The 16,085-nt window shown below is 38.4% G+C and overlaps 1 protein-coding gene across 3 annotated transcripts in view; it reads right to left on the minus strand.

The window, feature by feature from the left end:
• The window catches only part of ITGA1 (integrin subunit alpha 1), a 150,138-nt gene that overhangs the window by 119,808 nt on the left and 14,245 nt on the right, over window positions 1-16,085 (minus strand). The gene's annotated exons all lie outside the window — the stretch shown is intronic.

Genomic DNA, 16,085 nt, shown 5'->3' on the forward strand with positions numbered 1-16,085 from the left:
ACACAGCCATGTCCTTCAGTTTACTGTTGTCTATGTCTGCTTTTTTTTTTACTGCAGTGGCAGAGTTAAGTAATCACTAAGGAGACTGTGAGTCTTGCAAAGACTAAAAAATGTACAATCTCTGACCCCTTACAGAAAAAAGGTTGCTGACCTCTGTTATAAATAAAGCTGAAACAACCTTTTAAAATATGTATAATTTGCATAGGCAAAGATACATATTTTCAAATATTTAAATATTCAAAAATCTGTACCATCCTCTTCTCCTATACTTAAACAAATCGAATGCAAGAAATAGGGTACGTTTCTGGCAGCTAATGAAATGCATGTTAGTCTAACTTTGCATTGTTTTTAGTCTTCGATGCATTAAAGCACAATTGTATATTTCTACATTTCTATTATTACCCTAGAATGATGTCTGTCTTCTCAAACTATTTTAATTTGAGAAGATCATAATCTCTATTTGGGCAGGACATAAAAGCTTTAAAAGTAACATTCACTTTGTACTTAATTAAAGAAGCTCTAACGAAGCTTGTGACCAGATCCTCTTACAGCCACAGATTTAACATTTACTGAGCACCTACTATGTGAGCTCAGTGCTTACGTAAAGGTTCCAAAATTAAGTCTTCCCCACATTTCCAGGTGGCATTACCCTCGCTTTACAGATGAGGCTCACAATGTCTTAGTCATGCCCAAGGTCACAGATACGGAATCCAGGTTTGGAACTAGTTCTGAAACCCAGCCCGGGGCACTTTCTATTCTACCCCTTGCATTCAGCAATTCCCATGTATTAAACTCTCACTGACTTTTTACTCAAAGTTAGAAAGCCAAATAAGGGAAAACAAGTTTTGAAAAGATTAGCATCTTATTAGGTTTGAACCAGACTAAATGTTTAATGGAAAAAATTCCTCAGATATGATTTCTTAGTGGATAGCATTTAAGGCTTTCGAATGTGTTGGATTTGAGAGGTTTTAAACTGTTCTAAACTGATTCCAAACTGACACAAGTTTATCGCCCCAAGTGCTTCCATCTCTTTTTGCTTTTAGGGAGCCAATTCTGTCCAGGCAAAGGAACCCAGCTGCTAGGTGACACTCCTTGAAAATATTACTTCGAAGAAAACCCCCGACTGCTGTAGCCAGTCATAATACAGACAGACTTTTACTATTATTATTCTTCCTGTGATTCAGAATAAAAGTGAAAAGGCCTGGGAGGGAATAAACATACCACTTTCCAGAAATGTGAAGTACTGGAAAAAGAGCTTTGCCATCTCTCTGGGAGGGTCACACCTCCAAGACTCTAGGACGAGATGTGCAAGGCAATGGGCTCCGAGGCCTGTTCCTCCTGAATGTGGCTGCAGAGTCCTTCCTCTGTGTCCAGGACCCCGTCTCTAAGAGAGGGATGGCCTGGGCAGCTGATCACAGGCCTCCCCAACTCTCTTTCCATCTGTGAATGAGCTTTCTTAACTGACTATCTAATTCACAACACAGTTCCTTCAACAGCCCCAGCTTCCCTATTCCTCCCTAAGAATGACAGTTTCTAGTGTCTTTATGTGGGGTGGAGGGGCAACATGGAGATTTTATGCTATGACTCAGGAACAATTCTTGTAGACTAATAAACACCAACTTCATGGTTTAAGTGCCCAACGATGATCAGCTGATACATTCAACTGCCGGTAAGACATCATTAATGTTCATCTTTCCCATAAAGAAACTATCTTTATTTGAAAACAAGAATATGTTTTTGTTTCTACTGGCACATTGGTTTCCTATAGCACCTAAAGCAGGTAAATGTCTTAAGCATTTACTCCGGACCAAGCATTATAAAAAATGTCAATAATCTCAATTAATTTTTCAGAAAAAAACCCTACTAGGTTGGCAAAGTTTACAAATGAGGAAACTGAAGTCAGTCACTGACATAGTCCATATAGAGATATTGAACTTGGGAGGTCTAACGCCAGAGACTTAACCACCTAACACTGTCTCCCTGTTGTACGTTGTTCCTTTTTTCTTTTATTTAATTGAAGTTTAATTGATTTACAGTGTGTTTGAGTGTCTCGTGTATAGCACAGCGATTCAGTTATACATATTCTTTTTCATTATAAGTTATTACAAGATATTGAAGGTAGTTTCCTGTGCTACATATTAGGACCTTGTTGTTTATCTATTTTATATATAGTAGCTTGTATCTAGTAATCCCAAACTCCTAATTTATCCCTTCCCTCTTTTCCCTTTTGGTAACCATAAATTTGTTTTCTGTCTGTGAGTCTCCCGTTTTGTAAATAAATTTGTTTGTATTTTTTTTTTAGGTTCTACACATAAGTGATGTCATATGATATTTGTCTTTCTCTGTGTAACTTCGCTGTTCTTGTCTTTATGAAGTTTTTGTGACTTAGTTTATGTTTAGTGATACATTTAAAATTAATCTTCCTTAGTTTATCAAGAATATAAGCCTACTTGTAATTACCAATTTCATTTTGTAAGAGAAACTCACATTGTCAAATCCCATCATAAACATAACTATCACTACTGTAAATATATCTTGCAATTATGTGCCTCCTTGGAGTAACAGTCTCAGATGACTGAATTGAGAAAGGTGATGATCTTATTATTTTAGGATATAGGAATCATAAGATGGTTTCTAGTAGACTGGAAGGCTTAGATCAGTGTTTTCCAAACAGAAAAGATCAGCCCTTCTCCATTCTTCCAACAAAGGCTCCAAAACTAGAGCCAAGACCAATCCTGGGTGGGAGTGCAGTCACCAGCATGCCTCCCAACCTCCACCTAAGTGAAGATCTCTCCAACCAAAGCTGATCATGCCCAGTGGTGCTAAAGAGATGAACATGGGGGTGTAAGGTTGCTAGACATTCAGTTAAATTCAAATTTCAGATAAACAATGAATAATCATTTCAAGTAAGTCTGTCCTGTTCCCCTCTAGCCCCTAAATCTGACAATCTTAGGAAGGTGGAAGAGAAGCACTTGCTCTATGTTTTATGTTTTAAACTTTGGCACACCTCTAAATTGAAGTTTAACTGGGGGGGTGTGTAAAAACGCTGGTGGGTTTTGCTCTTTTAAATTTTTGGCCTACCCTGCTTAGCATTTGGTGCCTAGTAGGAAATCTGCATATATTAGCTAGCTCCTCCTCTTCCATGGTTGAAGTCTGCCAGCTGGATTGAACAGCAGTGTTTCGGCTGAGGACAAGTGTGCGTCAGGGGTGGGGAGAAACAACATCACCTTCCTCTCTCCTGGCTTCCGGTTCCTTCTAGAGCCAAATGTCAGCTGGGGAGAAGCAGAGATAAGAGGCAGGAGTGTCCTGAGGTGACCTCAAGCAGACTTGTGACTGTAGAAGCCAGGTGCTCCCTGAGTCTCTGACACTTCCATCAGGCTTCAGAACTAAAATGAATCTCTTGCTGAGAATTTCCCAGGCTGAAAATTCTGTAATCCACTGACTTTGATCATTTAAAATCTAGCAGTGCGACTAGTTCTGAAGTTTTTGCTGGTGAATCAGACATCCACCCCAGTATCAGGAGCCCATGAGTAAACTGAAGTCAAGATTTAAAGGAAGTAGTCAGAAAAAAAAATCAGATAAAAGAAAAAAAAATGTGCCAATTATTCAACTGGTTTATATGATTAGGTAAAAAATTTTTTTCCAAGAAGATATGAAGCCTGAAACGGATACAGGCTACGGTTTTCCTAACTAATTGGCATCTCTGCCCTGATGAAGGATGCGAGCCAAAAACTGTCCCCCTGGACTGGATGAACTAGTGATGTGACATCAGGCCCCGGAGTCAGACCCACGTGAGTTCCAGGCTCAGCAGGACCCCTGCTTCTTCCAGCAGGTGGCTGAGCTGGGGTCTGAACAATGCCTGTTTGACTGCAGGCCTGTGACCCTAACACAGTATAGAGGCTGCCATGGTAAGGAGTTTAGTAAATGTTAGCTGTCTTACTCCCACTGTTCTAAAAGGGTTAGTGGATGTTTTGTTTTAGCTCTCCAGCACCCACACACTCTTCCTAGCTGGGAGAAGGGGCGGCATTTCAGGATACAGAGGCGATGGGGATAGGAGTATAGAATAGCCCTTCACCTTGCCTCCGGTCCACACGTGGGCATGTGACCTCTGGATGGTCAATCTGATGCTCCTGCTCATTAAAGATGACTCTCAGAAGCTCTGGTTGAGTTTTAAGCCAAGGGGTGGTGGTTGTCTGGGGGTGGCAATTCCTTCTGCTGCACTGTCCCACACCAATGATTTCTGTAGCAGAGATCTGACTGTGTCTTCCTCTTTTTCTTCCCATCTGAGCCTCCCCATCTTCTAAAATATTTCTTGTTGCCTGCATCACCAGTTGCTTTCTGCTATTTGCAACTGACTTAGAAATACTAAGAGGATTGTGGTTTGTTTATGACTTACAAACTGGCTAAAACACCCAAAGAAAGCTGAGTACTTGAAGAATGACATTTAAATAATCATTAACAGGTACCACAGGAATTAAGGTGACTAAATGGAAGGAAAGACAAAAACTATTGTTCAACCTAAGAATTAACATTAATTTTACTTGATTAGAAGTTTAATGGTGGGTTATGGTTGATATAAACCCCACCTCAGCATTATGGGACTGCATGAGCTTCTGTGGTTCAGCACACAGAGCCGGGACCTCCAAGGTGGTGGTTATGGTTCTCTGTGGGCACACAGTGGTATTCTTCAAGGGGTTACTTTTCCCGGCATGAACTTCCCAACTGAAATGTGCCTTTCTATGTTCCTCTTCCTTATTGGCTTGTATCAGTTACAAAAGTAAGGTTTTCACCTCCATCCTCTGTGTGATGAGGTGAGACATGCATAGGTATCCTAACATAAAGAAATAAAAATAGAATAAAGACTGAGAACGATCTGGCTAGCCTGTCTTGCTGAGGATAACTGGATGGAGTGGGTCTATTTTTCTGGTTATAGCACCATTTTTGACAGATAGTAGGCACTTGTAATAGGAAGAAGCTGGGGCATTTCTTTTGCCTCATACCACCATGGCTGATCTAGTCCTCAAGTGGTATATGAGATGGTAAAAAGATGCAATAGGAAGGAGGAATAAAACTCAGTTAAATAGTGCTCTTATTAATTTCCAGGTATTTTGCTTAAATCATATTATTTATTCCTTTCAACTCTATAAGGAAAGTTTTATCACTTTTTTCCACTGTACAGATTGAAGCTCATAAATCTAAATTTGTGGATCATAAAGGTAACATGACAGAGCTCATCTGCAGTAGAGCTAAGATGTGCCAGGTAAGAGCCAATGTTCTTACCGCTGCTGCCTGCTGATTGAGTAAAAGAAGACATTCAGATCCAGACTCAAATACCATTTTCTCAGGTAATTTCAGCCAACAATTTTAGCTTTTACTCTGTGTACAATTTATGATTTTGCTGTCTTGTTTTGTCTTACATAATTCTCACATTCCAAGATTTATAAGTTCTCTCCTTCAGGAGGTGGGAACGAGGTTCACTACTTTTTTGTAACCCCCTTCACTGTATTCAGCAACATATGTGCATCAATAAATATTTACAAATTAGTGACTATTAGTCATAATGGTGAGTTTACTAAAGCAAGTCAAAATGCATAAAGGTATGGTCAAATCCCTCAGTGAGGCATTAAAACTAAAGAAATACATTTCCCTCATCAACTTTTTAAAAGTTGCCTTTTCAACAGTGGGGATAATTAATCTACAATTTCACCCTTTCTTCTATGCCTCATCTCTCTTAGTCAGATGCTGACTGGTATCATGGCCATGGAACACTTAAGGGCAACGAGCCTAGTAGAAGAGAAAGGGCCAAAGTCTCACCTGGTTGCAGAGAAAGAGACGCCTGGGGAACTTTTAAAATGTACAGATGCTTGGGTTCCTTTCCCGAATATTCTGACTTAATTGCCTGGGGGTGGGGCCCAGTCATCATGTGATTTTAAAACTCTCTAGTTGATTTTAATGTGCTGCCTGGTTTTGAGGATTGCTGGCCGAACTAAAAGAACATTCCAGTAAAAATAAAGACCTGTGTTTTCTCATGGCCTCATTCTTTGGGATGGCAAGCAAGGTTGATAGGGGAGGAAAATACAGCGAGGAAAGTGGCAGGACTGTGCAACTTGGCGTTGTCACTGGAATGTGGCAAACTATTGAAAATATTTGTAAAGCTCAGAAATTTTGTGTTCCTATTAATAAAGTGTTTTAAAGAACTGTCTCTCCCCTAATGTTCAAGTTTAAAGGCCCCCAACAACTTTGAAAATATGGGAGTATTTGGCAAAGCATTCCAAAAACTGACCCTCAGCTCTGGAATTTGCTCCTTCTAGCAGGCTGCGCTCCTTAGCAGTCAGCCAAACCCCAAATCTGGCAGCTTTTGGAATATGGTGCAAAACAGATTCTTCTTAAACCTGAGAGTCACTGAAGATTTATTCTGCTGGGAAGACACGACTTTTAAAAATAACAAGCAGTTATTGCTACTGCAGCAAGGAGAACCAGGGATCTGCAAGAGTGACTATGAAGTCAAGTGCCACCCGTCTTCCCTCCTTCCACCGACGAAGACGTGGAACTTGGAAAGGATGAAATGATTTCCCTGTCACACAGCCTGTTGGTAGGGCGTGGGCACATCCTGATCTGATTCCCAGGCCAGTTCTCGTGCCTGCCCTGCCACAGCCACAGCGTCCTCTGAGAATGGCCTGGATGATTTCTTCTGTGATTCAGTTATTCAGAAATGCACTGTTTCTGCAAATGCTTATATACAATCTTTGGTAACTGGAGCAAACAGCATGTAAACTACATAGTAACTTTAAGTGTGCAACATCCTTTTTATAGTCTCAAATGTAAAATCTGGTTGTATTACTTTCTTGATTCTGACAATTAAAGTTTCTAATTCATTTAGAAGGGCACATGTGAACCCATGCATCAGATGCAAAGCTAAGAGCTGTAAATCTACCCTAAACCATTATAAAAAGGCCGGGTCTTCTCCACATTTCCTGTCTACTCACACCATTTCCCACTGTATTTTACTGTGACCTACAGACAGTGTAGAAGCCAGAGATAAGTGTGAAAATGATTCCCGGAAAGGCAGGAAAAATTCTAACTCTTGTTAAGCCTTGTTAAGTCCTAGCAAAGACTTAGGCCCAGAGTGACTCTAGTCATAACAGACTCATTTTCTTAAAAATAATTGATTACATTTAATGAGGCAGAGAATTTTGTCTCAGCTCTTCCCACTTCTCCACATTCCACACATTATTCCATTTCCTTTCACCCCGGCTGAGAATACCCTGGAGACACAAAGGGGTAGAGAACTATTCCCAGAGTTCATTCCTCCTCATAAAATATATTGTGTTCTTTTCTCCCTTCTGCAGAAAACTTCCTTTCCTTCCACCACACCCAATCCGTCTTGGCCATTTAGTGAAATCCACTACTTAAGAAAGGAGTGGTTATTGCTTATGAAGGCTGTTTCCCTCAATTTCATACCAAGGATAAAATGATGAATAAAGAGATAGAAACGACCCCAGATCCTCTTGCTGTTTAGCCTCCATGCTTTCTGCAGGCCCAGGCCAGCTCCAGACACTTCCTTTCAGACAGCAGACCTGGAAGTCTGCTTCCCTTTCCCTGAGGTGGTCACCACCACCCACTATAACCTGCACATCCTCTTTCCCAAGAATGGCTGTGGAGTAGGACATAATGTCCCATGCTCCCTCCCTCTCTGTCCCCTTCCTTACTGTCCTAAAAAAAGCAACAAGCTCTCTTTTCTGGTTTAATTGTTTTGCTGTTAAGCCATGAGAGAGAAACAGGAGATAAGCAAAACATGGGAAACACAAAGGTTCCAGAACCTCTCCATTCCTTTCAGTCTGGGTCCCTGGTCTGTATTTCTGAGTCCACTGATGCCTTTGTCAGTTCTGAGGACAGGAGGCAACATAACCTCCTTCCTCCATGATGTCTCTTCTTCTCAGGTTTGCTGACTCTTTTCTGTAAACATTTAACATCTACAGAGCTTAGGGACCACTACTTAGTAGAAAAAAATGTTACCAAGTAAATTTGAGCAAAATGCTCTCAGTTCCCTTTGCCTCATTTCTCTAGAAAATAATGCAAGATCAGTGTGAGCTTCTGGAACTGATCAGTCTAAGCTCTGATACACCTCCCCACTGAGGCCAGGCTGAGTTAAGTGCACCCTCCAAGCTCCCAGATTCCTGCACAGTTCTTACTCCTGTACCTGCAGTGCTGTGACTGCTTGCTTTCTGTCTGCCCGGCCTCGCTGGAAGGAGGGGACTGTGATCTCCTCTATTGGCCTCGTATTGCTGAGGGCTGCCAGAGTGCCTGGCACATCGTAGGTACTTAGTAAATGGTAATCAGAAGAATGAACTGATTCTCAGAAGAAGACAGAGGGCAGAGTCTTCCTCCAGCAGAGAATGAACAGTCTTTCAAAGAATGGACAACCGGACTTCAAAGCTGAGTGTGAGTCTCAGTGACACTGAGAGAGACATGGTCTTGCCCCAAGATGAAGAATTATTTGGTAAATAAGGAGGGTTTAAGGCATTTTAGAATCCCACACAATTCTTTGCTCACTTACCCCAACCACTTCCCAATATGCACTGATGACAAGAAGATGAGTAAGAAATTGGAATGGGATGGATCAAACAGGAATGTGGGCCCTAGAAAAACTCGTTTGTATGACTTTGATCAAGTTACCAACCCTCTCTGGGCCTCAGTTTACATCTGTATCATGAAGTGAGTAGGCCAAATGATATATAAGTTTTCTGACAGCATTAACCTTTTATGATTCTAAATGATTCAGAGCCATGTACTGCAATATATTTTCAATCTTCCTCTCCACCTCATCAAAAGAAGAAGAAGAAGAAGAAGAAAAGACTCCTAGCATTGTCAACACTACACTTGGAGAGGAAGAAAAAACTCTAAATTATGGTCACAGGATCAATGAGCTGAAACACAAGATTAAAATGTTTTACATCCACAGAGCAATTTTTCACATTGGTGTCAAACAAAAAGTTCTAGTGGATGTTTACACTAGGACTTGATGAAAAATTCCAGACATACAAGTTCTGGAACTTGAAGTCAGAGAAACTCCTACCTCTGAATAAATTTTACATCTGAAATCTATTGGGTTTTGTTTTTTTTAATTCCTTAAGAAGTATTCATCTTTCAGCAATTACTTATGTTCTCTTATTGAGACTATTACGGTATTGTAAAACTCTGGCTATCCAGAACTGTCATTCCAGGTCCGGCAGATAGCTAAGATTTCAGGTTCCACTACCTCTTAATGATTAAAACTTGTATTTCCTTCACTTCTGAATGTAATGCACTGAAATGTCACTCAGTGCTTTCCTCAATATGAGCACCAGTGACGATAACACAATGTCCTCCGGCCCCGGTGGAACACTCTAAGCCCCGGCCTTTTTTCTTTTGATGGGGCTTCAGGGTCCATCTGAGCTGTCATTTCTCACTGCAGTTACCTCCCTGTCAGCTTGGCCACTTGTAGTCATCTCTCCTTGATAATTTGCTGATAAAAGGGACAAATTTCTTAATTCATTTTTGCATACTCAAGGGTGGCATAGTTCCTGCCTGCTAATTAAGGTGCTTAAAGTTTTTTTTTTTTTTAAACAAGCTTGCTAAAACTTGGGGTGAATAATAAATAGATTCTGAGTAAGGGCTTGAGGGGCTGGTTTAACACACAGACTTGCAATAGTTTCTGTATACTTTCTAATTCTCAACTATATTCCAGCTGGATTAGAGGACCACAGGATTGAGTTCCTGATTTTTCTTTTCATGAGATGAAAAATAACAGTGGTAGGTAAATTAAAAAAACAGACAAAAGGGTTGCATTAACTTTGGTTGATTATATAAAACTTCGTGTTACCCGATGATTTTTCTAGGCACATCTGACCTATTCCAAACAGAAAATGGAGGAATGAACTGGCATTCTTGTATTTTTTAGGGAGTTGCTTGATTGGGCACCTTATCATAGCTACCAGCTATGTGGTTTGGGACAAATTATTTAATCTCTTTTTAGTTTTCTTATCTGAAAATAGTAATGATAAACCTTTCTCACAGGGCTCTTCAAAGAATCAAATAATTCCTTTTAAAGCACTTGCCATAGGTCTGGCCCTTCATAAGCACATGGTTACTTTTATTTTTAGCTCTTCATAGGCACTGCCCCTGGAGTTGGGGCAGTGGTGCCAACCCTGTGCAGGGCCAGGCAACATGGCTGCAAAGACATTTTTCTCCTGTTATTTGCCTGGCAGATACTGTCTACCTCAGTTTTGAGTGTTTTGGAACCAAATGTGGCAGCCTACAGCCTAAATCAAAATAAGCTCTAAGTCGTCCAGGTCTCCTTCATTATAGGAAATGGGCATTTCCACTACACCAGCATTCTAAACAATGGGATTTCAATGTGGGAAATGTTAAGGGATAAAGGAAAGGAAACTTAAAAGAAGAATGGTAATCCAAATCCCAACAATTTATCATAAATGTCACAATCTTTAGCAGCTGGCATCTAGAAATGTAAGACCTTCCCATATTGACACCAATTATTATAGAATTTAAAATATTCACTGTCAAAGGCAAAAATGATAGTCTCAAATATGTATGTAACTACAGTATTGCAAGAAAAATGGATTTTCCTCAAGGAAACACATTAGCTTCTCCTAAATTTAAATGACTAAATTCACAACATCCCAATTTCTTTCCCAGTGTTATTTACCACAACAGAATATACTAACGTTTCTTAAAATAGAGAAATGAAATACTGCAAAATAAATAGGCTTTCAATTAGTATACTTGGCAATCTATAAAGAACCCTTTATCTCTATCTATAAAGAACTAAAATGTGGATGAGAATACAGATAGTGATACTATATCAAACACTCCTTAAAAAGGAAGAATTCTTGCCATACAAAGAAACAGGATGAGATCTTACCTCCACTGCAGCTTAACAAATATCTTTTCCCAATGCTTTTTCATAGTCTTTCTAATTTAACTATCTCCTTCCTGAACCTAGCCAATTTTTTTTTTATTCCTAGTGAAGTTTACCTGCTACTTAATGATATTAAGTAATTCCTCAAATTGTTCCAGACCATTACTATAGACCTTACTTTCCAACATCTTAATTAGCTACATTGTTGACTTCGAATCTTTTCTACATAAGGCATCCTTGACACACAAAAATATTATACTTGCATCTCAACTTCATTAGAAATCATTTTGGGTTTTCAGTAACATGTTTGCACTAAACTTCTAAACTGAAAAGTCATCAGCAATAAACACAATACATTAAGAAAATCTTGAATAGCACTTTTCTAAACTACTGCATCTCTTAAAATACATAAACTGAACCACAGCACTGAGTTTAAATATACTGACATCAATATGAAGAAAACTGTTTTATTTAGGGTTTTAAAAATTTTATCTGAAATTGTTGATTCTTTTTTTTAGCTTCTCTTTACATCCTCACTTTAGTTGCTTTTCACTACGTGGCAATTTATTTACTTAAAAATGTGTATCAACAAAATGATGGGCTGATCATAATCAATTTTTAAAAGATATTAATAACTTTGCAAGATTTATGCCATAATTCTGACATTTGTGGTTCTGTAAACAGAAAAGAGGAAGCGGTAATAGAAATCAAAAATGCCCATTAGGACTGGGGGCACAAGGGCTAAGGGCCCTAAAGCAGTAGCCCTTAGGCCTGAATGAGACAGAGCTTGCTAACAGTTCTTACACTATGGGAATCCCGGAAAAAGTCTTTTAATAAATTCAATCATCACCCTCTAATATAACTTTTTTTTTAAAAAAACTGGAACCTTTCATATACTAAATTTGTAAATATACATATATGTTAAGATCTGCTTAAAAACCATATACAAAAGTAATTTGACTTTTACCCCCAAACTTAGAAATTTATTTTAAGAATTTAAAACTCAACTTTCTATAAACTCAACACTTCAGCTATTCTTCTTGTGTATATCTAATATCCTAGAGAGATGTGCAGGAGAAGAAACAATTATATGACCATATTGACTGCTGACATGTATAAACACCTGTGCTTTGTTATAATATAGATAATGGTGTCAAACAGAATTTAAAGAAATTAAATATTGCTGTTTCCCTATGCTTCGGTGCCTAGCCCTCTGTTATTTCTAGTTTTACTCATTCTTCCTAGGTCATTTTTTTTCCCTTCCATGATTTCAGGTGCACTTACACACTGACATCTCTTGTATAATTATTCCCAGCCACCTGCTCTTTCCTGAACTTCAGACCTGTATGCACAGTTGCCTAGGGGACTTTCTTATGCAGACTGATTCAGTCATTCAGTCAGACATGTTTTGGGCATCTACTCTGTGCCGGGGATTGCTATTAGCACTGGGGATACAGCAGTGAACCTAGCAGACAATAATCTCTGCCCTCACGGAGTTTATGCTCTAGACAGATGATTAGCAAAATGACTAAGGGAAATAAGCTTTACAGAGAAAAATAAGACAAGGAAGGGAAAAGAAACTTGGAGAAGTTACATTTTTTAAAAAGACTGGTTTAGGAAGACCTTACTGAGGAGGAGGTGACTTTTGAGCAGAAAACTGGAAAGGAGGAAGGAAGTGAGCATAGAGCAATCTGGTGGAAAAGCATTCCAGGTGTTGCACAGACACTTCAAAACAAAGAGTCAAAACTGAACTTAACTGTTTTTCTTTGCCAGCCAGCTTCTCTTTCTCTATTTCCTGCCTCTTAATTATGCCATCACCTTGTCCACCATGCAAGAAAAAACATTTTGAGATTTACCCCTAGACTACTCCTTCCATAATTCTGAACAACAGCCTCAAGTCCTTTTGATCCTATCTCCCAAAGCCTCCTCTAGACTTTTCATTCTAATTGCAAGGAATATTGTTACTGACTTTGTATAAGCTGTCGTCATTTTCTTCTTACATTTTTCCAATAAGTATTTTCTTAACTTGCATTCTTGCCTCCAGTCTTGCCTCCTCCAATCCATCCTTGATGCTGCCAGTGATAAAAATTTGAGAAATGCAGTTTATCATGCCATTCTCCTGCTCAAGCTCTTCAGGGTTTCTCATTAAGGTCGAACCCACATTTTTTCTTGTGGCATAGAGGGTCTAATGTGATTAACACACTGCCCTGCTCTCCTCCTCTGCCTCATAATCTCTCCAGGTTTATCATTTTAAGTAAACTTACTGGCTCTAGCTCTATAAAGCTCTACCTAAAGTGACCCCTTACAACACTGTGCCCTCTTATACTTTCTCCAAGTTACTTTTCTAAGTGATTTGTTTACATGTTTCTTTCCTAAATCCAGCTCAGTACTTGGTCCAAGTAGAAACTAAAAAATGAATGGATAAAATTAAATGTACTACCTATAGTGATGGTGTAATATAAATAAGGATGCCCCACATCTAAGTTCTGGCCACAGGCAAAAGCACTTCTGTCTCCTCAAACCCTCAGAAACCCCTTTTCAACATGCAGTTCAATATATTCTGATACTGAACACAAACAGCCAGTTTTAGTTGCTTGGAAAACCATCTGATTTAAAAGCGCAATAGTCTTTTCCCAACAAACAGCTTCTATTTAGGGGAATTCACACAGACACATCATCTATGTACTTTTTTCTAGCAACACAGAGAATTTCAGTTCCAGAAAGCTGGTTTAGGGATTAAAAGAGGAAACTAAAGTTAGTGAAGGAAAACAAGCAGATAAAAGAAAATTAGCTTTCCAGTGGCTACTCCAGTGGCATCCGGGAGGAAAAAGATCCAACTTGTATACTAAGTAATGAAAGTGAAGTCCAGAATCAAGAATCGAGACATAAAATTAGAAAAATATTTAACATATAAATGGGAGACCAGGAAAAGCAAAATGAAACAAATTGCAAACTTATTTATTGAGCCTTGCTAGGGTAGCAATCTTTGCTTACAACTTAATAGTAAATGGAAACTTACAGAACATTGCATTAATTCAAAAGGTATGTTATTGATAGTGTTTCCATTTATTACCAGTCATTCCTTATTAAGGAATAGCAGTTGGAATTAAACTACTGTATATGATTTCCAAAGACCTATGATTCATTTTTTTTTAGAGAATAGTAAAAAATAATTATCTGAATTAATTTTTAATTTTCTGTGCTCCTGTCACTACTTTGATATTTACACCTATGCATTTAGGAAGATTTATACTCTTGATAATGGTACTGGTATAAAATGCAATTTTTAAAAATAGGAGTTCTTAAAGACATTTTAAAAACTTTATAGACCAAAAACTGGCTTTCATTTATAGTTTTATGGATAATTTAACTGAATATTGGCAATTAGCTCTCTTAAAAAATCTTAAAACTCAAATCTTTTTCTCTATGGCTGGCAACCCTAGCCAGAGGCTGACTAGCACAGGGAGCATAAGCTATTGTCCGTGTTTATTAGCTTTTATTATGCACAGCAGTTAACTGGAGATGTTAAAATACAGATGCAATTCTCTAGGTCTAGGGTTGAGCCCTGGATTCTAGTCTCAAACAAGCTCTCAGTGGATGCTGCCAGTCCATGGACCACACTTTTGAATAGCAAGGTGGGAATCAAGGTTCCCAGCCTTGATGCCTGTTGGAATTATGTTAGCTTAAAAAAAACAGCAAAAGCATTTCTAGGGGGTATAAGGTTATTTAGTCCAGGATCCAGTCAGGGTACTGAGTTTTAAAAGCTCCCTGAGGCTAACAGACAGCTAAATTTGAGCCCTAAAATTTATTGGTTAGATTTATTGGAAGGTTTGATTTCCCCTAGTTTCTATTACTGTAGATAACAGAGCTACGGATAGCCAGGACTGCACAGATGGTGAGCAGTAGATGCTGCAAATCTCCAAAGTTTTACTGAAGATATGATGCATTATCATCAGGTTCTAACACTGAGAATCTTAGTGACTTCATCTCCACACTCCTACTAAATTACTTAGTAACATACTTTTAATATCTTAAAGTTAAATGTTCATGAAATTACAATGAAATGATAATCTAAATTCCTTTGATTAGGAAGTAGATATATAAACATTAGTTTTAAAGTATATGGGAGTGTCTATCCCTAATTACTGATTTAAAAAGTTCAGATTAGTTAAAAAGTTTATAAAAACCAATCCCCAAATCTGGCACTTATACCAGGAGAAAGGCCCAGACACAGAAAGACCAAGTAAAAGTTTACCTAGTTTCCTTATTTGAAGCAGGCATCACTGATCTGGAGTTACAAACTGAATTATCCTCTTTCTCATAAGGACTTTCCTAATTATTTTGCTAAGTTGAGTTTTGCAAAAGGTTAAGATGCAATTACATTTCAAAGCCCCCACCCTAACTCCTAGAAATGCACAATAAAAATACCTAAGAAAAATATTTTAATATCTCAGGTATTTGCAGAAATTCCCTAATTATAGTAAAGAGTTGAAGTACAAGTCAACTGCCCCATATTAATGATGTGACCTAACACTTTCTAAACAGGCTTTCTCACCCGTGAAATAGGCTGTAGAGAAAATCCATTAAGACTGTAAAAGTACACACAAATACAAGACATTAAGTATAACTATGATAAGGCAAAAAATAAATACGTAAGTAGTGTGACAGTGCAAAGAACTTGAGTCCAGATTAGAGAACCACTTCCAAGTTTGTCACTAGTTAGCCACATGACAAGCAAATCACATACCTTAGCCTCATCTAAAAAATAAAGACCCCTCAAATGGATTATCTTAAGACTCCTTAGCAGGTCAGAGCTCTATGACCTACAAATAACTGATTAGGTGCTCCTCTAAAGCAAACATGATTAATTCTAGGTTTAACAAGTATTTTAAGAAAAACACATTTTAAACTTGTCTTCGAAAAAGTCTTCTAATTATTTAGCTATCTTTTAAAACAGCAGGTAAATTTAAAAATAAAGAATAAATGGAACGTGGGAGAAACTGGTAGAAAAGGGATCATGAAAAAATCCAGTGTAAGAACATCAGGCAGAATTTAACAAACAATGAGAGCTGAAGATAATGAGATATTAAAAATCTTTTCCTAAGGAATACTACTTCAAAGCATGCAGTATGGGATTTTACGATCTATCCGAAAGTACACTGGCAAT

Source organism: Vicugna pacos, chromosome 3, assembly GCF_048564905.1.
Source record: "Vicugna pacos chromosome 3, VicPac4, whole genome shotgun sequence".
NCBI classification, from domain to species: Eukaryota; Metazoa; Chordata; class Mammalia; order Artiodactyla; family Camelidae; genus Vicugna; species Vicugna pacos.